Below are 24,582 nucleotides of genomic sequence, written 5' to 3' on the forward strand. Positions count from 1 at the left end.
CATTGTAGTGACCTGCTCCGGCAAGTATGTCTTCGTGCCGCTGCCATGCGGTGTGACCACCTTGCAATGGGGGGGGCATAGCATCCATCCCCCATCACCAGAGTGGAGGAGCTGCTTATCAGCCTGGTAGCACCTGCCTGCCCGCAAGAGCTCCAGAATTATATAGTCATGGAGGTGGGTGCTACTCACACACCACACATTGAGCATGCAGGTAAGGTTCCAGGGCATATCAGAAGACTTCTATAGTGTATGCATCTGTACAGGTAGACCATGCATATGTGAGATGTGGGGTATGTTGCTGTGTAGTACCGATAAGCAGTAATGCATAAACTGTAGTACTGTGGACTTCAGCTGTTGTTGTACTGTAATATTGCAGCCACCCAGTAGCAATGCCACAGCTGTGGCCACTGACATCAACTCTATCCCATCTCAATGTAGGTATCTCTGGGATACCAGCAAGGCAGTGGCCGGATGACGGTGAGTATGGTTTAAGGTTATGCTTGGCAATTCACTGTGCATGTCATAGCTAAGGTGTAGGCCATGTACACATCTAACACACCTACCCATAATGCATGCTGTACATGTGCACTGACACAGCACACACCTCGCTAATGGGATTACCAGCTTCAAACACATGCCATACACAGTCCATCTCAGACAACTGTGGTTACACTCCAGTGCACATTGCCCAGGCAGAGCTGAAATCTGCCCAACATACACAGCTATGTCATACACAAAGCAGTTGAACATGCTACATATAATGACATCCCACTCCCTCTGCTAACACACTCTCCAGGGTCCTAAATCTAATCAACACATTACACAGAACATACTGGAGGGATAGGGCCCTGGCCTGGGGAATCCCCACACTCTGGAACAGACTACCCATACATGTCAGGCAATGCTACTCATTGGCCGTCTTTACAGAAACGCTTGACAATTGGATGAGGAATAAGAAATACACCCTGGGTAGCATGTCTGTGCCACAGCCTGACAGGGGCACAGGAGAATAACATTAGTGGGTAGTGCATGGTTGGGAACCCCTGTGGCTAGGCTTATGTAGGCTCCAGGACCAATAGACCAGTACTCACCTATGAACCTATGTGTACCACAGACATCAGCCAGGGTCCAATCATGGTCAATAATGGTCTCTACACTCACCATAGGTACAGTACATTGTGTCTGTGGTTGGTCTAATGGTAATCTATCACTCATACATGCACCACTGATGATGACATATGTGAATACACATCAAGCATTCACTAAACACGTGTCCACATGTGATCCAGGAACACACAGAGGCTGTGAGCAGCAGTGGAAACACAACTGACACACAGAGACACATCCTGCAATGGTGTGTACACCCATGAGGTATGGTGCACAGTACATGCCAGGGTGCTGAACAGATGCACAGCAATGCTGCGGACATGGGTGCAGTGAGTTTCAGGGGGAGGGTCATCACCTACAAACAGAAGCCATGCATCACAGCCATGTATAATGTTGGTAACGGGGATTGACTACAGTTGCACTGCATGCTGTTGAGCCCCCCATGTCCTGCATGCTGACATGTGTGTAATTACAGCTATGTGTGCGATTATGTACAGCACCATCTCCTGCTATTTTGTGTGTTATGGGGTTGTGGGAGATGTCTGTAGGTGCTGTCTGGTGGAGTGTATGGATTGCCATATATGTCAACTGCATGTGTGTATGTCTGTGTGCGTGGCCATGTCTGCACACACATTGTGTGCGTGTGTGTGTGTGTGTGTGTGTGTGTGTGTGTGTGTGTGTGTGTGTGTGTGTGTGTGTGTGTGTGTGTAGTGTTTAGCGGTGTTGTACAAGTCTTACAGTCTGTTCCCTGTTTTTCCCTCACAGGTGGAGAGTTGGGGCTGGGTCCCCCCCCGTAGGGAATCTGATGTCACTGATACAGACAGTGACAATGAAGATAGGTGTGATGAGGCACAGGAAGGATCATCAGGGCCTGCCACACGGCCACCAATTGACAACCCACACATATTCACACTATCCACGCTCACAGTCACACTGCCTCTACACACCTCATCACCATTGGCCCTAGCTGAGGAACAGCCTATGGTTGGCAATGGCCAGGACAGTGTGGTATCTATGGCACATGTGTCAAGACACAGCAGCCATAGCCAGATGTCTGGCAGGGTATCACACAGGCAGATGGGTAGAGGTGCTCGTAGGAGCACTGCTGGTCATCATGCCCCTGGCAGGTGGGCCACATCTGTTTCAACTACACGCATGTTTCAGGCTGTCATGGAGGCACAGGCACGAATGGAATGGTACACCAGGCAGGGTCTAAGGGCCCAGAGGGCTCATAACACCTCTGTAACTGACAGCATCTGTGACCTAGCAGGTGCCAGCCATAATTACACCAAAGTCATGGATGGACGGTGGGGTGAGACACTGGAACTCATCCACAATGTCATGTCCATGCATCAGGACAGGGCAGGACGGTTGCGACGGCCATGTGGATGTATGCCAGCAACACCAGCAGCTGGAGGTAACCGTGGATGTCCAACCAGTCACAGCCACTCCTGTAGTGGCAGTATGAGCCTCAGCACTGCGGGGGAGGGCTGTCCACAGAAATTCATAGCAGACCACGTGGCAATGACCCTGGCCAGTCCCAGGAGGGACCTGGATCCAGTAGACATCTGTCAAACCTGGGAGACAGTACTCCATCTGGCTCTGTACCTGATACTGTCTGTAGCACCCCTGCCAGGCACAGGTCCTGTGTCCATGGCCAGAGATGATGAGCTGCAAACCCTGCCATGTACAGTCTGCAGTTGTCTCACAATTCCCTGTATAGGGCAGCCACATGGAGGAACTGTGTGCATGCAGACACACATACATAAACAACAAACCTAGGGCAACCACATACCTGCACACACATCACCAGTGGCCCATAATAATACTCAGCCCCCTCACACACACACACACACACACACACACACACACACACACACACACACACACACATGTTGTCAATTGTATGGTTCAGCCGAGGCCTCTGGCAAACCAACAACACACCCTGTGCATATGATGATACCCATGCCACTCCCTGACATCCGTAACATAGATGCAGGGACAGGATAACATGGTTCTTATGCACAGGGTGACTGTACAACAGTGTAGCAATGGAATGATGTGTAGCATGTTGTCAGCACTAAAGTGAAATGCTAATATCTTGGAAGGTGTAGCTGTGCAGCCATGATGCATCATAGCTGTAATTATCAATGTTGTATTGTTCTCACCAGTATCTGTTCTGATTGTGTTGTGTTTGTCCATGTGCCATGTGCCACATGGCTGATGGGTGTAGTGCTGTCATCAGGCCTTCTACAGTGGACACCAGTGAGTGTAGTGGGTGGTACACATGCCATGGCTGGGTATAACACACAGTGCCTTTGGTTTAGATGCAGTACAGGTACAGGACTGTACACCTGGAGGTATGCCCCTGTGCAGGTAACACATCTGTTGCACATGTAATCCTACCAAGACAGGATAGGCACAACCACACAGTGCTATATATGCAGTCTGCAATGTGGATAACATTGAACATGCTAACAGCAGGGTGTATGTCCCTCTCCCCACTCTACTGTGATCATCACCTAAGTAACATGTGTGTGCCAATGCCAGTACCATAGCCCTACCCTTAGGAGGGTGTGATGTGCACAACTACTGTGAATGGTGTAAACAACAACTAACAACCTGATTACATACACTGTACAGTATTACAGACAGCTATGTGGGGGGATAGAGGCAACATTATCTGCAATAATGACAGTCGTGTCCACAACAGCCACACCCATTGAGTTATAGCAACCCCAGTAGTGCTGCACACCTCAACAGTGTGGAGGAGGGCATTGACACATCTATGACCTGTGAAGGACATTATGTCCACGGGATGGCACCTGTGGTATGTTGGCATATGCCAAGCAGTCTTGGTGGAAACATATTCTGTGAACGGAGGTAGATCCCATAACAACTACACACATTCCTACAAGTGGGATGGTGTACAAAAGCCTGCTATGATCTACATAGGCATTGTGCACCTCCTAACCTTCATCTACACCTGTCATGATTGGGTTAAGGAGGTATACCAGGTTCGGGTTGTATTCTTTGCCTTTGACAAGTCCAACATTGGCAGGCTCCCATGTGTTGAGATAACCAGTGGCATTGGCCATGGGCTCATTGTTATGTTCCATGTCCCTGCAGACCAAAGTCATCAGGCTACTGGGTGGTAGTTCCCAGCTGACATGGTGGGTTTGTGGATGTCCCTGCCAACATTGGTGAATCCATTGTCAGGTGTAGGGCTATTGGATTGTATGAGGGATTCCAGCTACTTACTGCACCTGCCCAGGGGGTTCCCCCAAGCATGACACGTCACTTGACTGTACTGGATGATATGTTAGTAATGCCAGCCTTACATCCTACAGGTGGGATGGAGTACTGTTAACATGTACTGCCCTTGTTGTGTAGGGTCCTGCTTATGGGATCTGCTAAGGTTGGTATGGTATTGCAGGCCAGACGTATTTGGCTGGGGAGATACCTATCTGTGCCAGATGTATGTTGTTTGGGTTTCTCAAACCCATCAGTGGTGCATGTGGACATATATGTTGTGGTTACGTTCCCAGTTCCATCTACATATGTATGTCCATATCTACCTATATTGATATATATGTGTTCACCTTTGACAGGGCGACAATCATTACTTCGAACGGCCCTTTCTGCAAACTGAAAGGACAAACCTGTCATTTCTTACTGCACCACAGTTCAAACACAGCAGTTCTAAAGGCACCTTCACTGACTCTCGAACTGAAAATTGGAATACATATCGTAATGCCGGGGTGCATGCCCCCCTGCACCCCCTGTCTGGGGGGCTGGGTCCCCCACAACCCCTCTACTGTAATATACTAACTCCTAGTTTGCACTACAGTGGGGATAGGCAAATATTCCCAATCCCCACTATAGTGCCATCCTCAACCAAATTGCCTAATCTACAATGAGCGAATGCATAGTGACATTAGCTCATTGCACAATCGATGCATGTATTGCAAGATTGTGCAATGTTGAGAACATACTTTTGGCCTTCCAGCTTTCAGACACATGGATTTCACCCTTTGAAAGGTGAGCCATATATATGTTGACATATATGCATTCCTAGTGCTGTATATATGTGGACATGTGGATGTATAAATATATATCTATGGATGTATGCATATCTATCTGTATATGTATTTATTGGCTCATATATATATATATATATATATATATATATATATATATATATATATATATACACGTATATGTATATATATTTCTATACCTATATCTACATATATAGATATGTTATATCCATTTAAAGATGAATATATACACACACACAAATACATTTACATAGTGGAATACATTCCCTGTAGTGTTGTATACCTGGGCTGGATGATATGTATGTGAAAACATCATAATTATGCATATCTGCCATGGCTTAGTGGTAAATCACTTTGTGTATGGTGTGCAGGGTCCTGGTTTTGAGCCTTGCAGGAGCTGTTTGTTTTGTTGCTGGGCAGAACACAGCCCGTTGGCTACAGAGTGAGTAAGGCACTTTAAAGCAGTTGTAAGTGGGTTTGCACAGGTTTGCGCGATGGTAAGCACTGCTAACCTCTGGTTACATTTTCATACACTCAGTTAGCTTCTAAATTGGTTAACCTGTGTAGGCAGTGCTTAGCTCCGTGCAAACCCATGCAAACCTGCTTACAACTGCTTTATGGTGCCTTAATCACTCTCTATCCAACTGGCCATGTTCTGCCCAGCAACAAAATAAACAGCTCTTGCAAGGCTAAAACCAAGGATCCTGCACACCCTAGACAAAGTGATGTACAACTAAGCTATGACAGATACACAGATATTCATTGTTTCAGAAACATATCAGCCAGTCCTGTCATGCAACAGTACAGAGAATGTATACCAACATCTTGATGTCTGAGTTTGTATCTATATTGCAACCTTAACAGATACAACATACCCATATATGTATAGATATGCATATATATAAATATATATGTTGTTTTACTAGCTCTGTACACATATATATCACTATCTATGCACATATACTTATATATCTGTTAGCAGAAATATATATCTATATAGGTATATATGGTCATACATCTGTAGATAGCAATTGCAGATTAACAAATACACCTATGTCCACATGCACCGTTAATGGGGTTGGGAGGACCCACACACTATATGTCTTGTACGAATAGGCATCCCTCCACAGCCAGACACATGCACCCTGCAATACACTACCACGTACAGTCTGCCTCCCACAGGACATGTAATATGTGGAAGTCATCAACGTCCCCAGGATACAGATACACAGACACATATATGCAGATACAGATATATATATATATATATATATATATATATATATATATATATATATATATATATATATAAATATACATGTGACTATACATACACATGCAGATATACATATGTAGGAGGTGCACACAATATGGAACAGCCACTATGACTACAGTTAACACCTAAACAACTGGACACTGTATGGGCTACACATACTAATCTCAATCATTGCCTGCAACATATACCCATAGAAAGGTCATAGGAAAGACACCACTCACAGGTTTGCAGAAATGGGACTCCTTTAATTGTGTACCACAACAGTCCTATATGCCATATCATATAGCTGTTCAAATACTGACAACAATATAAACGGAGTACTGCAACTGTGAAACAGTTACACTTATACAGTAGTCTGGAAAGCTTCACAACTGTTGCAGTCCAAGCCAAGCCCCTCAGAATGTACAATAGTGCTGACAGACTGGGCCGCAGGGTACCACACAATCAACAGTATGTACTGCAGGTGTGTAGTTCAGCAGTCTCCATCTACACTCTGTACAAACTCCGTAGGAGGTAAAGATGTTTTGTGATCAAATGGGTTGTACCCGGAACATAACAAGGTATAATGCACAGAACAGTCTGTATGACAGAGCCAGTAGGCTTGCAATACCCCAAGTCATGTAAGTAATGTCAATATAGGTGGAGTATATGGTACTGTACATCCGACATAATGACCGTTTGTACAGGGGTGCCATGGACACATACCACCCACTAGATATTGACATACATCTGTACAGCATCCCACTGCTCTGTCTGACATACATAATGATTAAGGGAGGCCCAGCAGCAGTACATCTGGCGAGTATCTGCACATAACATCCCACTGGTTAAGTACACTAAGCTGCTAGGCATGTAACAATGCACTGTGCAGGCTGCAGGCAGACTGGCTCAACACTGGCCTACATCTCATATGGGTTAATGCACATGTACCTGCATATATAGCAGGCTCGACAGCCATGTCACAGCACAGGGAAAGATACACCTGTGTGACAGTGCATAACAACAACCAATGTGAACACAGCCACAGCCACATATGGTAAGTTAGCATAATATTACTGTATATGGACTATCTGTTCTACACCATCCTCATATGTGCCACTCACAGAATGACCCTACATATACTGGGCTGCTACATGGTTTGTCATGATGGCTGACTGTGGTAAGGCTGAGGTACACATTAACAATATACACACTGCCGACATTCACCATCACTACACAGACCTCAGTACTGTACAATCATCCACAGAATGTTCAGCTTATGTCATGAAATATACCCACTACTGTACATGACATGTGTAGCAATCTGATATATCACTGGCTTGTTTTCAGATATGATGACAGTATTTATGGTGTACAGCACATATGCACCACTTCATGCACGCCATATGAACAAAGGATGACAGAGGTGTGGCTGACAGCACATACACAGGGCTGGTATAGACATGTTATGTGATAACCCCATATAATTTCCATTGTAAAAGGGTTTGTTGCAACATATGTCCTATGAGGGATATAAGGTCAGTAACTGTCATGGCCTTCACCATCTACAGACTGCAATCCTCACACTTCCTTCTGCACTCCACAAATTGATGCACTGTGGCTAACACATGAAACCATAGGCACAACACTGCCCAGTCTGCAGATGACCCTGCAGATGGGGATTCCTCATATACATGGAACTGACATGGGAGGTATTGCGACATGTACAACAGGCATATTCAGACAAACACTGTTAAACTAACATTAGTCCCTATGCAGTATAGCAGCACTTACAGTCTGTAGTCAGGTCAGGCACATCCCCCTCCTGTTGGTTGCCCTGTTGGTTGCCCAGTATGTTGTTAGAGGTAAATCTACAATCCATCTGGGATGCTGTTTGCCAAACATCAAATCTAGTTCCTGCTCACAGTGACTGCAAAGGCCCAACACCACCATGATGTTCCTAGGTATTGGAGTGTGTTTCCTTGCAATTGGCTATGGGATTGTTACCACAGGTGTTCCACATGCAATCAGCTAGGGAAGGGCTGCAATTCATGCAGAGACCATCAGCTGATCACGAGCATCACATAACATACACATGCTGCTGCCTAAGCAAGGCAGGTGTGGGTCTCCACATCCACCAGAGAGGGAGTGGGGGAGGCAGACAGATGCAGATACATGTCAGGGCGGTGTGGGAGGTTAAAACTGAAGCATGTTTGTGTAACACACTTACCAACACAGGGTATCAAACCCCCAACAACTATGTAGTACTATCACTGTTCGATGCAGTTATTGGATGCACCACATGGGTTACCTGATGTGGAGCACTCAGAACATATATGTCAGGGTGAGTCACATCTGTAACATGGATATGGTAGATATATGGCAGGTGTCATACACATGCCTGTCTGCATGAACATGTGCCAGCGTCAACACAGGCACACTCACACAGGGATGCACACACATTGACACACTTGGCAGGGCCAGAAGTGCAACACATCACTAGTGGGATTGCCACAGCACATCAATGTGCAGGTATCACATGCACCACACAGGTCATACAGAGGCCATATTGGCAAAGAGTATAAGGAGATGTCAAACATCAGACAGCATGCTTCAGTATGCCCTGGGGGGGGTTGTAGTGAGTGTGGATGTGGACATACGTACTATACAACATGCACACATGTACACACAGGGTGCCAGTTCTGATGTGCCTGGGTGTATATCTACATGAGTGTGTGGTGGTCAACTGTGCCAGCATGCTGTACAAGGGTAGGCAATGGGTATACCATGGCATCAGGCCACATGACAATGGTCTGCATTGTGGCTCAGGGCTGTAGTTACTGCATTTGCCCACACAGGTGGGTATTGCATCCCCCATTCAGTCAGCTGGGTGACTATTGTGTGTGGCCATGTATGTGTTCCTTAGTCCATGACATGGATGGTGTCTGGGATGTGCACACCTCCCACATGCATGTACAGTGACATGTGGAACTGTACCTGGGGTGTCTGGCCCATGTTGTGAACACAGCTTATCATCAGTTGTGCCAGTCTTGCCCACCTGTGACAGGAACTGGTAATGGACAGCAGGTTTACCCTTCACCTACATTGATAGCATGCTAACAGCATTCCCTGATGTCAGTGTCATCTGTCCATACAGGACATGTTGTCAGGCATGGTATGTCCATTGTGAGTCACATGTGGAGGCACCACAGGTGGTGCAGGTGTCCATTGGGGAACATGGTGGAGGTGCAGTGTCTGCATGCATGTGCATATTGGACAGATGGCCAGGGTGACATACCCGCTGTAGCCCACTGCTATCACTGCATAGCTACTATCAGTAGCCAATATGCAGTGTACTAACCACATATTGGCTATTGCCTAGGCATGTGTGTGCATATGACACATGGGTTGAGTGTGTGCGCTGGGTAATAGTGGGGTTGCTAATTTGGATTGGCTGGCCATGATGTCACATGTATGGGTATGGCTTTATAACCCAGCCTCCCAGCTAATTTACATCTGTTATCCCTGTATGGTTAACATTGTGATATATAGTAGGGCCACCATAAAAGTAATGAGCAAAACCCCCTCCACATTGGCCACACACTCACCTCTACACAGGATACGAGTTACACACACACACACACACACACACACACACACACACACACACACACACACACACACACACACACACACACACACACACACACACACACACAGACCTGTCAAGTCTGGGAGTTGAACCCCTACCTAACTAGTTTATTACACTACAGCACTATGCAGTTATAGTACACGCCATGGACATTATTGGAGTACTTTTTCCCCAAAGGTGCATTTCACAGTGACTGAAATCAGCAGGATTACCAAAGTAGGGCATTTTACCTGTATTGCGAGTGACTAGCCTAAAATGCATTGCTCCCTACACAAACAGTGAGACACACACAAAACATCCACAGCTGTCATGTGTGGGTATAGAACCCCTGTCAAGGCCTATATTACACTACAGCATGGAGCACCACAGGGATTATAGGGAACTTTCTCCCCAAAGTAGTATTTCACAATGAATGACATCAGCAGGATTGGCAACGTAGGGCATTTGAATTGTATTGCATGTGAGTAGCCTATGATGCATTGCTCCATACAGACATTGAAACACACACAAAACATCCAGAACTGCCATGGGTAGTGATGGAACCCTACCACAGTTCTAAATCACAATACAGCAGTACACAGTTATAGGCCATGCTACAGACATTACTGAGCTATGACTTACCCAGAGGTGCATTTCTAGGTGAGTGACATCAGCAGCCTTGCCAACATTGGGTATATGAATTCTAAAAAGTGTGTGTGACCTAAAAAGCATTGTCTGTCATTCAGTCATGAACAAACAGAGACACCCAGGTTCACACACACAATTGCCAAGACTGGGGTTAGAACACCTACCTTACTACTTTAACACACTACAGCAGTACACAGTTACAGGACACACTACAGAGATTACTGGGCTATTATTTCCTCAGAGGTGTATTCTAGGTGATTGACATCAGCAGCCTTGCCAAAAGTGAGCATATGTATTGTACGGGGTGTGAGTGGCCTAAAAAGCATTTCTGTCTACATGGTCAGACACACACACAGTTGCCAGGTCTGGGGTTAGAACACCTACCTAACTACTTGATCACACTTCAGCAGTACACAGTTACAAGATTCACTACAGAGATTACTGGGCTGTGATTTGCCCAGAGGTGTTTTTCTAGGTGTGTGACATCAGTAGCCTTGCCAATGTTGTGTATATGAACTGTACTGAGTGTGAGTAGCCTAGAAATCATTTCTCTCTACACAGGCAGAGACCGAGACACGCACACATACACACACTCACACAGTTGCCAAGTCTGGGGTTAGGACTACTACCTAACTAGTTTATAAGTACAGCAGTACACAGTTATTGGGATGCGCCATGGGGATTACTAAGCTACAGCTCCCCCAAAGGTGTATTTCACATTGGATGACCTCAGCAGGCTTGTCATGATACTGCTATGGGGAGGGCGGTGTGTGCATGGGCCGTAACCCATTCATGTAGGAGTTGACATGCCACATACGGGCACACATGGGATCATATGCCACAGGTATGTAAATACAGCTACTAGGTGACAACTTCCTTGTACAGTCATGTTGCACAGCTGGCATGTGCAACACGCTGTCATGCTGACAGATACTGGTGGCTAGCATCTACAGTGAGTGACACCTGCACCTCATGTGTTCGGGGCCCTTTGGCTGTGTACTGGGTGGGACAGGCCCAGATGGCTCCTTGTCACGGTCATCCTCTTTAACACATCTATGTCCATCTACCTTTGGCGTATTATAGTGTGTTGTCCTTACATATATGTCTGTATTCCTATCCACTGTGTGTGGAAGGCAGGGGTGGTGCAAACTGACATGTGTTTGCACTTCTAACTGCAACTGCCAGATATGTCTGGTCCACTGTTGTTTGCTGACATGGTCTTCATGTGTTTAAGTTTGTAAGCATGCCCAGTATGGCCTTTCAGTATGTTGTTAACTGACATTGCCTTCATTCCTCTAAGTCTGTGAGCATGCCCAGTATGGCAATCTATATTGCATGTGTGGATCAAGTCCAGGTGGTTTTTACTGCGGTGCTGACCTTTGTGTTGTACACCGACTGCAGGGTATACATCGGTCATTTGGCATTGACTGTTGCTACATTTCTGCATAGCGGGGGAACACCTGACTGTTTCTACATTTCTACACAGGGGTGGGGGGGCACACCTGACTGTTACTATAAGTGTACATAGGATGGTGGGGCACACCTTACACTTTTACACAGTTGCTAGGACTGTACTGGTATGTCAGGTACACCATTTCAGTCTGTAGTCTTACCTATCATGCTGGTTAGAGGCATACCAGTGTACTACAGATCGTAGCTTTCACTACCTACATATTAGTTTCTGACTTCCTAGCCTTCACAACTTACATCCAGCTGGCTGGCCTCCTGTAGTCTGTCTGTGTAGGGCTGGGGTAGAGGTTACCCATGGGGCTTATTCAGAGGCCATAGTACAGCATTTGTTTGTGTTTGTCTACACCTATCCTGCTGGCTGTGACTGTTGTTGTGTATGTGCCCCCCGACTGGCATGTGTGAGTCACTTATCTTGTGGGTGTTCCAGTATTGAGGGTGGTGCTGCAGGGCTGCCTATATTGGATGCATGGAGTACACTCCCTATACATGGTTGAGCAAAGGTAGTGTCATGTTTGACATCCCTTTTACTGTATGTGCGAGTCAGAGAGAGGTGACTTTCTCTGGGTCCCTACTGAGTCAGTGCATGTGCTATGCATTGCCTCTTTGCCAAGGCCAGGGCATACTGGGCATGCCTCCTTCTGCCTACTGGGATAGGCTTAGGTTGTTCCTCCTCCAAGTCACTCTGCACCTGTGCAGGCCTTGGCACTCATGGGGGGCTGTGTGGCCCTGCCTCATGCTGTTCCTGCTGCAGCTGTTTCCACAGGATTGTATTGTGTAGGCACATACAAGGACAATTTGGGTACATGTAGTTGGTAAGCACTGCAAGGCTCCACCGGATGTGTCCAGGCACCAGAACTGTGACTTGAGCATCCCAAACACATGCTCTATTATGATTCATGTTTGTGCGTGTGCCTCATTATGGAGTTCTTGTTTGGGTGTGTGTGCATTTCTGATGGGTGTCATCAGCCATGGCTTCAGTGTGTATCCAGCATCCCCCTCTAGGTGACCGTGTGGGATGTCCCCACTGGCAAATATCTGGTACAGCTGTGTCAGATGCCAGGTGTTGGAATCGTGGTAGCTTCCAGGGCAGCCAGCGCATACATTCATTATTATTCCCTGGGCATCGCACATGACCTGGCAGTTGATGTAGGGGAAGCACTTGCGGTTGATGTAGACCCTATCCCGCTCACCTGGTGATACTTTAATGCGTATGTGCATGCAGTCTATTGCACCCACTACCTCAGGGTATTCTGCTATTTGGTAGAAGAGACGCATATTGCTGGCCAACACCTCATGGGTGATAGAGAAATATACATGCTCACCGACATGTGCTGACATGGCATCCAGGAACTGGTGGAGTACCCTGGATGCTGATGCCTGTGAGATCCCCATCATATCCCCAGTTGGCCTTTGTAAGGTACCTGTACCTAGTATTCTTAGGCCTACACATACCTTGGTATCCACTGGGATGGGTTCCCCTCTGTTGGTTCTGTGTGTCAGGTATGGCCAGCACAGATCAACAATATGCTGTAGGAGGTCCCTATCCACCCTATAGTGCTCCACTATCTCCAGCTCATGTAGCCCTTGGTAGGTTACCCTGGGTCTGTACACTCTTCTCCGTCTCTTCACTGTGGGTTGCTCAGCAGAATTCACATCCTCACCACCCTCAGCCTCTTGCACATGCTGGGTTATGATAGCAAAAGCAGCCCCTAACATTTTTTTTTTCTTGCTTTTGTTTTGTAACATTTCCCCTTCTGTATACACCGGTGATGCAGAGTTTTTGGGAAAAACAAGGGGGAGGTGTTTGCATAGTTTATAGTGGTGTGCTGAGCTGGGCTGGTCACTGTTGGCTGGTCGACAGCATTCTCATCTTCACCACCCTCAGCCTCTTCCACATGTTGATGTATAATAGCTACTGCAGCCCCTATCATTTTGTTGTTTTTGTTTGTTAATGTTTCCCCACTTGTATACACCGGTGGTGTAGAGTATGTGGGAAAAAACAGAGGGAGAGGTATTTGCATAGTTTATAGTAGTGTTCTAGGCTGGGCTGGTCTGTGTCCTGTGTAATTGGCTGATTCTGATACATTTCACCTGTCAGCTAAGCTAGTTCTCCTTGATTACATTCCTACTGCTGTTTTCACTTTCCATTGCCTCCCTGTTTAAGCCTGTGTGTGTGCCGCGCAAACAGAGTGCTCCAATGTGCACAGAGCTGATATTTCCTGGTTTAACTTCCTTTTTCTTCCTGTACAACCTGGAGCATGGCGCGGACACCTGCTTACACTATGTAGAGAGAGCTAGGCAGGTATAGACACACCCCTAGCTTAGCTGTGCTAAGCTAGGAGCATTCCTGAGCCACATGTCTCCAATCCACTTACAATATGCCTGACACCCCCCATGATGTCACCTATATCCTAGTCTTGCACCCAGCTATTTATAGTCTTACACTCTTGGAACATGCCTAACACCCTGGGAAAATCTGGGATTCACTAACCCTTCCCTCATTTGCATAGGATTGCCTGCTAATGCATAATTACATGTCCCACACTGAGCCTCCCCCCTTAGCAACCATTACTCACTGGCCAGGTTGTCTTCTGCCTGCCATTGACTTGCATGGCAGAATACTGATTTTAGTTAGAATGCTTATTTTAAGTTTATTTTATTATTTTCCCCCGATCCTGTTTGCCCATCACTGCCCTATGCTTAACCAGGCGAGATCGGCGAAAAGAAAATTAAAAGTTGTTTATTTTATTTTACAGTTTGCAATGTCAATGGCCTTCTACTTGAACATTGGCATGCTTCCTCAATGATATGCAGCCTTTAATTGGAGCTGTCATAGCTCCGTTTTGTAGATTGCAGAACTGTACTCGGTTACTAACCAAGTACATTTCTGCACACTGCACTCATCCTGCACGGACAGCTGCCAGCTTCCTGGATCGCATATTACCCTCATTTGCATGGTTTTCACCTGAAAATGAGGATAATTTGCATACAGGAGCTCGGTCCATGCAGGATTAGCCTAAGAGCTCACGTGCATCCCCGGGAGCTCGTTTCCTCACACACACGCCATATATTGATTCAAAATAGCTCTTAAACTAATCCTGCACGCTATAAAGGGCTTCATAAATCCGGGGGACTGTTTAAGATTTAATTTTCACACACACACACACACACACACACACACACACACACACACACACACACACACACCTGGGAAAGGCTGGCACAGATTTCCCACTCTACCAGCTTTGCCCAGACTGTAAGGTAGATTTGCTGCCACCAGTCAGTTACTGTAAGGCTCTTACAAAGGGTATCCAATTATACTGTGTAATATTAATACTAATACAAATGGTAGTAGTTCACCAAGATGGCTAGGCCTTCTGGAGTGGCCGGCACAGTATCACCAAATAAATATAAGTACTCTCCAAGGTTAGATAAGTTCTACAAGGACCAGGCACAATAAAAGTTTTAAATATATTTAATAATAAATACTAAACATACATGAAAATACTGAATATATATTCATGGTAAACCACAGAGTTCATATCACAGGAAATATTGAAAAGAACATTGATGAACAGACTCAGACAAATAAAGAAAAACAATATCTAAACTAAGCTTCACTATATTCCTGACTGAATCTATGAGAATTGTACTGTTCCCTAGTTCAGTTTCTTACTACCACAAGGCAAGATGCTGTGGGTGAGGGTCTTTTCAGTCAGGTTTCCCTAACAGAATACTCAATACTCAGAGATTTGTCTTTGTAATATCTAAAATCTAATTTCCAATAGGTGTGGCAGAATGACCTCATCATGTCACCTGACTCTCGGTTCTCACAGTATTCCCCTTTGAAGCTGAGACAGGAAGTTAACACAGATGGCCACAATACACATCCAAATGTTTATGGCAGTGCCTGGGGCCTCCCCCCCTTTCATGGAGCAAATGGACAATGGCTCTTCCCCAGACCCAGTGACTCCGGTCTTCTTCAGCACTATGGGATGCCTTTTAATGATTTAACAGCTCATTTACATTTCCTTTATTTTTCTTAAAGATAACCTCTGCTGTGCCAGTATCATCTATTAAAACATATACATTTAATTCAGCTGCAATAATACATGCACATTTCTCTTCATTTTAGCAGGGTGTACGGTTGATACATTTTAACACAAGCAAAGCTCACGAATACATTTTCAGCACAAGCATCTACAAAATCAGTTTGATATACAAATGACATACAGTTCGAATACATTTGTAACACAAGCATTTTGTATAAATCAGTTTGACATTCAAAGGGCATATCATTCTTTACAAAACTCCAGCTGCTATGCTGGCACTTTCCCATATCATCACACAGATGGTATGTGAATAGTGCGTCACTGTTGAATTGCACATTTTGGGGGGTAGAGGGTAATTTGCATGTGCATTCCATGCTTGGATTGCACAGCCTACACAATAGGTAAGACAGGGTACAAGATCTTGCCCCTCTGCATACAACCCTTTCTGAGTCACTCAGGGCTTTGATATGTAGATTTTCTGCACACTGTCCCTATGACACTGTGCACCAACATGTATGAACAGAACTCTGTGATTCTGCTTCAGATATAATCTGCTTGTGAATACTCATCAATATTCTGTTCTCAGGTATGTGGAAATAAATTCTCTAAAAAAATCTCACATAAGCTGCATCTATACTGTTCCAGACATTACATAAATATTGCTAATAACACATTCTATTCACTGCAATAAGAAGGCATATAATCCAATAGATAAACGTTTAATGTTAGTGCTTTCACAGTTCACAATGACTGCTTCATCATATGTTAGTGCTTTCATAGTTCACAATGACTGCTTCATCATATGCTAGCGGTTTCAAAGTTCACAATGACTGCTATGAAAGTGCTAACATTAAACATTTATCTATTGGATTATATGCCTTCTTATTGCTGTGGTTTGGTTCATTTTGTTTTTTTGCTACATTGTAACAGTGCTGTGTGTTGCAGCTCTGAGTGGAGAACCGATCCTGTTCCTGGTTGCTGTTGCTGTTTGGTTTTATTTGACATTCTATTCACTGTCTGCCCCATACTAAGACTAAACTGATTTTCCTGAGTGACACTAACATGGACTGCAGATCTACACAGGGCTCTTAATCACATTTCCTTTATACATCTATGCAGTTTTCCTGGCCTTATTGTCTTTATTACCATAACAGAAATAGTTAGGGAAAAAAAAAATCACCATACTGAAGTCTCGACTATAACGCAGCATGCGCATCTCTGGCTTGCCAGCAGACTCCATTGGAGACCATATTCCGCCTTTCCATTCCAGATACACTATAGACACGTCAAGTGCTAGTCATTCTACCTTCTCTAGGAACAACAAAAGTATGATTCCTTTCTTTTTGCCTTTGCTGTCAAGCAATTTATCTGATCAGATATTAACCTCAGTGGTATGCATCACTGACATCTTCTTCTTCGGTTAATAACCTAGGTGTGCTACACAGAAGTAATACAAAAACTATTAGTTACTTCAGAAATCAAGGCTTTAATTATCCAGTTAGTGAAGTGTGTACAAGTTAGTATAAGGCAAATCTGAGTTACATCTCATACATTACAAGAGCTCTTGCTCCCAAGTGGGGGGGGGGTCTCCATCTGCAACAGTTGTCCGCTATTAACAATCCAAAGCAGTTTCAGTCAGGTAACATTATGCCTTTTAATTCAGGCAAATCATCACAACCCAGTACAATGCCTGATAATTTCAGTCTGAAGCAACAACATAGTTTATTATCTTTTCCATTAATCTGCCTTCTCGCTTGCAGTACCTATTCAACAACTGAATAAAGTTATCTTCCTTTCAAGTACAAATAATCGTCTCTGATTCCTATAGTGTTGTCAGAAAATTGGTTTAAAAATGGTCTCTTCTTGTTCTGTTGATGGATTTCCACAGAGTTTGAGACCTTGTAATCACTCTAATAAATACCACTTATATTTCCCAGCTTTTGAAAAGGTTGTCATCTTTACTTTTCATAAATGTGGTTAATGTAGTCATTATAAGTTATTATACAATGTTAAACCCATTTAACATAAAAAGCAATGGAGATCTTGCATTCTTATTAATCTCACTCCATTTGACACTGTCTGGAATACTGCAAAGATGCATTCACATCCAAGTCCTGGAATTCATAACTAAACAAATATTCTCCAGTCTACACTTGGCAGCTTTTCAGATCTTTCCAAAGTCTTTGACATGTTTAATCACAACCTTACCATATAGTGTTGCTTCTCAGACAATCAACTGGTTCTTAAGTTACTTAGCTCATAGAACCCTAAATTTGAAGTGAGGAAGTACCTTCTCACTTCCTCTTCTATGTACACAAGGAGGTCACTAGGGTTCTGTCTCTTACTGTACTGCTTCCAAGCTTATCCAATATGCTGATGATTTGACCATCTTATATAGGATCATACGATCATAGGAGATTACTAGGCTATTGACCCGGAGTTCATTTCAAGCCTAGACATTTCATCCCAATGGAATGCCATAGAAATGTTAGTTAACATCCAAGATTGCATTTAGTAAGGACTGCCCATGTTCAGGAGGGTTGTGGGCACTATTCATGGTAAGAAATTATGGTGCCTCATCCACTCGCCCAGGTTCCTTTTGAACAGTGTCATTGAGAAGCTCTGTTACACATGAAAAGGTAGCCTATTCTAAAGATGTGGCAGTTGCTGGAAGATAAATCTGTCCCTCCAGCATGTCATGTTTAAGTCACAGGCCATATTTAGGTCCCTGAAATGGGTGGCTCTAGTCCCATTTGATTTATGTATATGCAGCAAGTTCATTAGGTGTGGGTCTGAGATTGCTGTATAACGCAGGCATAAGTCTCCCCTAAGAAGTCTATATGATACAGAGTAAGTGACAGGGATTTTAGTCTATCTGTGCAACAGCACTTGTTGGAGTCCCTTGATCTTCTTTGTTAGAAACCTCTAAGGTCTCTCCAATTGCTGCAGGTGTTTTTAATGGTACATATCGAACAGGGAGATACACTCAATTATAGGCCAGATTAGTGCTGAGTATAGAGGGATTATAACCTCTTTTCCTCTCAAGGCAATGCCTTTACTAATCAAGTGTGCTATGTAGAAAGCCTTCTTTAATACAGTAGACATATTATGGTCGAAGTTAAGGTTGCAGCCAACTTGTGAACCTAAGTCCCTTACCACTTTGTCGGTACTTAGGTTATTATTATTGACTTGATAGTGTGAAGGGACTTTGTTTGTGCCAAAAGGAAGAATGATGCATTTCTTTGCATTCAGTTTGAAACCGTGACTAAGACACCAGTCATTGGTCTGTGTAAGACCTTCTTGGAGAATACTGACATCATTTGGGGATTCAATAATTGCACCCAGTTTGCAGTTGTCTGCAAACTTGGTCAGCCAGAACCCCTTAGTTTTGACCTGAACGTCTGAGAAGTATATACCAAACACTAGCAGGCTCAGCACTAACACCTGTGGCACCCTGCTGGCAGCAGGTCTGCTGGCTGATGTGGAGTCACCCACTTTGATTGTGTGTGTCTGGCTTGTGAACCAGTTAATAACCCATCTTACAATGAAGGGGTCTATTTTCAGTTTTCTAAGTTTATCAGTAATACCTGAGTATGGGATTGTGTTAAAACCATTTGCCAAGTCAAGATATGCTGTGTGCACAGATTTGCCCTCATCGATGGCTGTGGTTACATTTTTGAAAAAATCCACAAGATTTAACAGGCAGGATCTGCCCTTGATGAAGCTCAATTGGGTATGTGGCTGGTCATGCTTATGGGTTTATAATTCCCGGGGTCTGTTTCTAGGCCACCCTTCTGGAAGGGAATAACTGCAATTGTTCTCATTTATGCAGGAACAAAGCCTGTGGTTAGACTATGAGTGAAAAGGGTACTTAATGGTGATGCTAGTTCATGTTTAACCTGTTTAGAAGACAGGCTGGAATGCCATCTGGTTCCATAGAGCCTGTGTTTTTTCCCTTGGACAAGGATTTGATGACCTGTTCTTCAGATATGTAGGGTGGGGGGGTGGAGTTGGGCTAAGATTTGTCATAGATTTGGAGGGGATAGGGGCATGAAAATTTCACCAAACCTATCTGCTAGCAGGTCTGCTATCTCAGTGTGTGTGTGTGTGTGTGTGTGTGTGTGTGTGTGTGTGTGTGTGTGTGTGTGTGTGTGTGTGTGTGTGTGTGTGTGTGTAGGGGGATACTGTTGGTCACTAGTTGTGCACATGTTTGGGTCATACCTTTTAGGCTACGTATGTAGCTGTAAAAGGCCTTATGGTTATCCTTGGCTATGCTAGCTAAATTTTTTTCAAACAAGCCCTGAGAATTTGACAAGTTGTCTTATTTGCCTGTTGAGGCTGAGAAGGATGCTTTTCCATTGTTGGGGTCTTGCTTTTGTTATCATGGAGAGCAACTTTTTGCATTTATTGTAAAGTTTGTTGATGCTGGATGTCCACCATGGTGGCTTGTTTTTACGTGGGGCTCTAGCTTTGATTCTCTCATATGTTTGTGCAGGGCTTTAGTGTAATCCTTGTTGTAGCTACCGCTTCCAGCTGGGGGTGGGGCTCAGAATGCATTTATACCTTCACCTAGAAGGGTATAGTTTGCCTTGGTGAAGTTTTTTAGTCTGATTTCACCATTTGTGAGTTCTGGTGTTAGTGTCAGCTTGAAATTAACTGATTTTTGTCAGATTTAACTAATGAGGGTCTGACAGTTGCAGTGGTGCATCTGTTTGACATGTTAGTGAGGACTAGATCTATTATGTTTGTTCCTCTTGTCGGGGTATGAACAATTTTCTCCATGGCAATTGAGTTAACAAAGTCAAGGAACTTTTGCTCTAGCGGGTTTGGGGTAGAGTAGGTTTCCCAGTTGATGGTGAGATAATTGAAATTCCCCATAACCAGAGTGTTCAATAATATTTGGATTGTCTCTAGGTTGGTCAAGTAGGCTTCATATGTGTCATGACCCATGGAAGGGGATCTATAACTGACTATGACTTGAATGGGGTCTTACCCACCGTAACCTGAACCTGAAGTAAATTCATGGAGTTGTCCAGTCTAATTAGATGTGAGGTGAATTTATCTCTAATATAGATAGAAACACTACATGCTTTTGTTTACACACTTTTGTATTGCAGTCTGAAGGTGTGGAAGGCATTGTAGCCTTGCAAGACCTGGGTACTCTCTGAGGCCTTGAACCAGGTTTCTGTGACTGCACAAATATCTACATCTTCCAGTTATAGAAGTACTTCTAGGGTGTGCAATTTTTGGTTTAAGTTTCTAGCATTTGGTAGCATGACCTTTATTTTGTTACGATTGGTAAATTTCATGTCTGTAAGTTTGTTTTTGTGAATTTGCCTAAAAAGTCACTATGGGGGGAGGCATGAGCTTTTGCCAGCAGCCAAAAGCCTTGAGGTGCCCAGTGCAAACTGTCTCTGGCAAAGCAGCACGTTTTGTTAACAATGGCTTCCTATGCTGACAAGAACTGGATCCCCTTTGAATGACATCCAAAACTAAGCCAATTATTGAAACCAATAACTTTTTTGTTTATACTGTGGCATCATTCTAAACAAAAAAGTTATTGGTTTCAATAATTGGCTTAGGTTTGGATGTCATACTGTGGCATTATTCTGACTGAGGTGGTGGTGCTGCAGTAGTGTTGTCGCCTTACAGTAAGACACTGTCCTGTTCGATTCTCAGCTAGAGCATCTTCTCTGTGGAGACATGCGTGAATGGGCGTACCTTCATTGAAGGTTGTGCATCAGGGCTGGCAACTCGGCACGTAAAAATCTACCACCAATCATTAGCGGACCGGAGTTCCGCTGTGGCGACCCCTAACCAGGAAAAGCCGAAAGACACAACAACAACAACAATAACAACAACTGTGGCATCATTCTAGGTGAGGGTAGTATGCTGCTCAAGGCTAGGGACATACTTGCCTGAGACACAGAGAGCTCAATCGTATCTCTCTTCATATAGTCCGGTGAGCTATGTCTCAGGTCGTTCACTCCAACATGAACTATGACAGAGTCATAATGGTACTTGTTGCTGAGAGACCTGAGTGCATGCGTGATATGATGAATCCTGGCACTGGACAGGCAGCTGACTGTGACTTTCTCCTTGTTCGTCCTGGTGAGTGGGACATCTGTGTGTCTTAGAGTTGAGTCTCCGATGACTAGAAAATTTGTTTTTTGAGTGTTACACATTATGGGCTTGGTAGGTGAAACACTGCTTAAAATGTATGGAATACCTGATGGCAGCTAGAAGACTGCTTCTCAAAAGCAGCGCATTAGCTAACCTCAGTCCAACTCACTTAAATCTAAACTTTATAAACTGAGAGGGGGTCTACTGTGATCTTGATTGAGGCATAACTGAATAGCTCTTGTCTGCTAATGATAAAGTAACTTTTCAACAGTTAAAAGCATAAAAGCATCCTAGAGGTTACCTGTGTGACTTATCTGCTGAAACTAAAAATGGTAACTTTGACATTGGTATGGTATCCAAACAATGTTTTTCTAAGAATCATCTTTCATTGGATTCAGCAGCTGCAAGGAATGCAGAAAGCTCAATAATGGTCCAAGGACACACCACATGGTTACTGATTTTCAGTCTAACAAGATTGATAACCTACTGGTCATTGTCACTTGGGTGTTGGAGGAAACACATGAAATGAAGGTCAAGTCCAACATTCATCAAGCTAAGACATAGGAATTGACCATTAAATTAGCATTTTTGGAATCAGCCCTAAATCCAAGCCTGCTAGTCTGTGAAATGGACACCTCCATGTGCTCCTAGCAGCAAAGCCTGACAAAAAGCCTGGAAGATGTATAATATTGGCAGTCGTGTAACAATATGAAAATGGTAGGACTTAAAGAAGGTCATAAAGTCTTGAACATGTAAGAATTACTGGTGTGGCACCTTCCTCAAGCTTTGCACCTGTTTTTATTTTATTTATTTATTTTATTTTATTTATTTTACATTTGTTGACTGGGCTAGTCTAGCTGGATATATGTCCATTTTCAGTAGAGGCACGGGGAGAAAAGATCCACAGCAGCTGGATACAACTAATATATATGAGTAACTATAGACATAAGGGGATACTAATCAACAATTGGTTATACATGGTAACAAAAAACCCTACGAGTTAGGCTTATTTACATTACATAACAAAAGAAACAGCAATGAGGGAAGGACATATAACTAGGTATATAGAATAATAGGTACAAGACAAAATAAACACTTCTGACAACAGAGTTTAAAGCAGAAAACTTAGTAAACAAGAAAGGTTAGTTGTGACAAAAAGAGTTTCAGCCAGGATTAGTGCATGGACACAGCCATTGTGAATTAAGGAAGGTTTTTAGATGCTTTTTGAACAGAGGAGTAGATGAAAGGGATATAAGATTACTTAGAAGTTTATTCCAAAGGATTCCAATTGTGTTAGTAAAAAGAGAATCACCTGATTTGTTATTGGATTTTAGGGTTGCAGCTAGTAATTTATTGGCTGAGCGTTGGGTACTTAGATTTTTATAGGGGTTGATCAAGTTACAGAGAATGGGAGTATTTACAGGATGATGCAAGATTTTGTGGGTGATGGTTAGTTGTTGAAAAAGAAGCTGGTTTTGCAGTTCCAATCATCCTAGTTTACTTAGATTTTGACAATGGTTAGTATGGAATGAGGACCCAGTGGCAAATCTGGCAATGTTATTGTAAGAAGTGGCCAGCTTATTTTGATTATTTTTAGATAGATTTGTAAAAATTGGGGAGGCATAGAGAAGCGTGGAAATTAGGTGAGTTTTTTGCAATAGTAGTCCTGGCTATAGGTGTTAGGAATGGTTTTAGCCTATAGAGGAATCCCAGTTTTGCACAGTTTGACAGGGTCAATGCATTGTCAATGAAAGTATCTCCTAGGTAGCTTCTTTAGATGTATGTTGAAGTGAGCAACAGTTTCGAAGGACTATGAGATGATGGCCAAGGTTGTGGAGATAGCCTTAGCACCCCCCACCCAACAGAGTCATTGAAAGATTTCAAACCTATTACCACTTAATTTGAAACAGTGGCACAGTAAAGACATCTGAAGGGATATGTAAAGAGTGTGGAGGGATCTAAATCAGTGAAGGAACTACTATAACAATGAGACATTGCAAACTGGATGTTTTCATTATCAGATTTAGCTGCATGAAATGCTCCATTTAGCACTCTGGCCTTACGGTCTGTTACTTTTCTGGACATTTCTTCATTTCTGCCGTGCTAGCACTTTGTTGGAAGCTCACATAGCAATGTAATAGTAATACTATATGATGAGTACTTAGAAACATTCATTTGCATTTAGATAAGTTGGCATGCTCTAGCTTTCTTAATCTTGTCACTCTACTGGGGATA

Source organism: Protopterus annectens, chromosome 1.part0 (genome assembly GCF_019279795.1).
Source record: "Protopterus annectens isolate FY-2018-M chromosome 1.part0, PAN1.0, whole genome shotgun sequence".
Classification (NCBI taxonomy): domain Eukaryota; kingdom Metazoa; phylum Chordata; order Ceratodontiformes; family Protopteridae; genus Protopterus; species Protopterus annectens.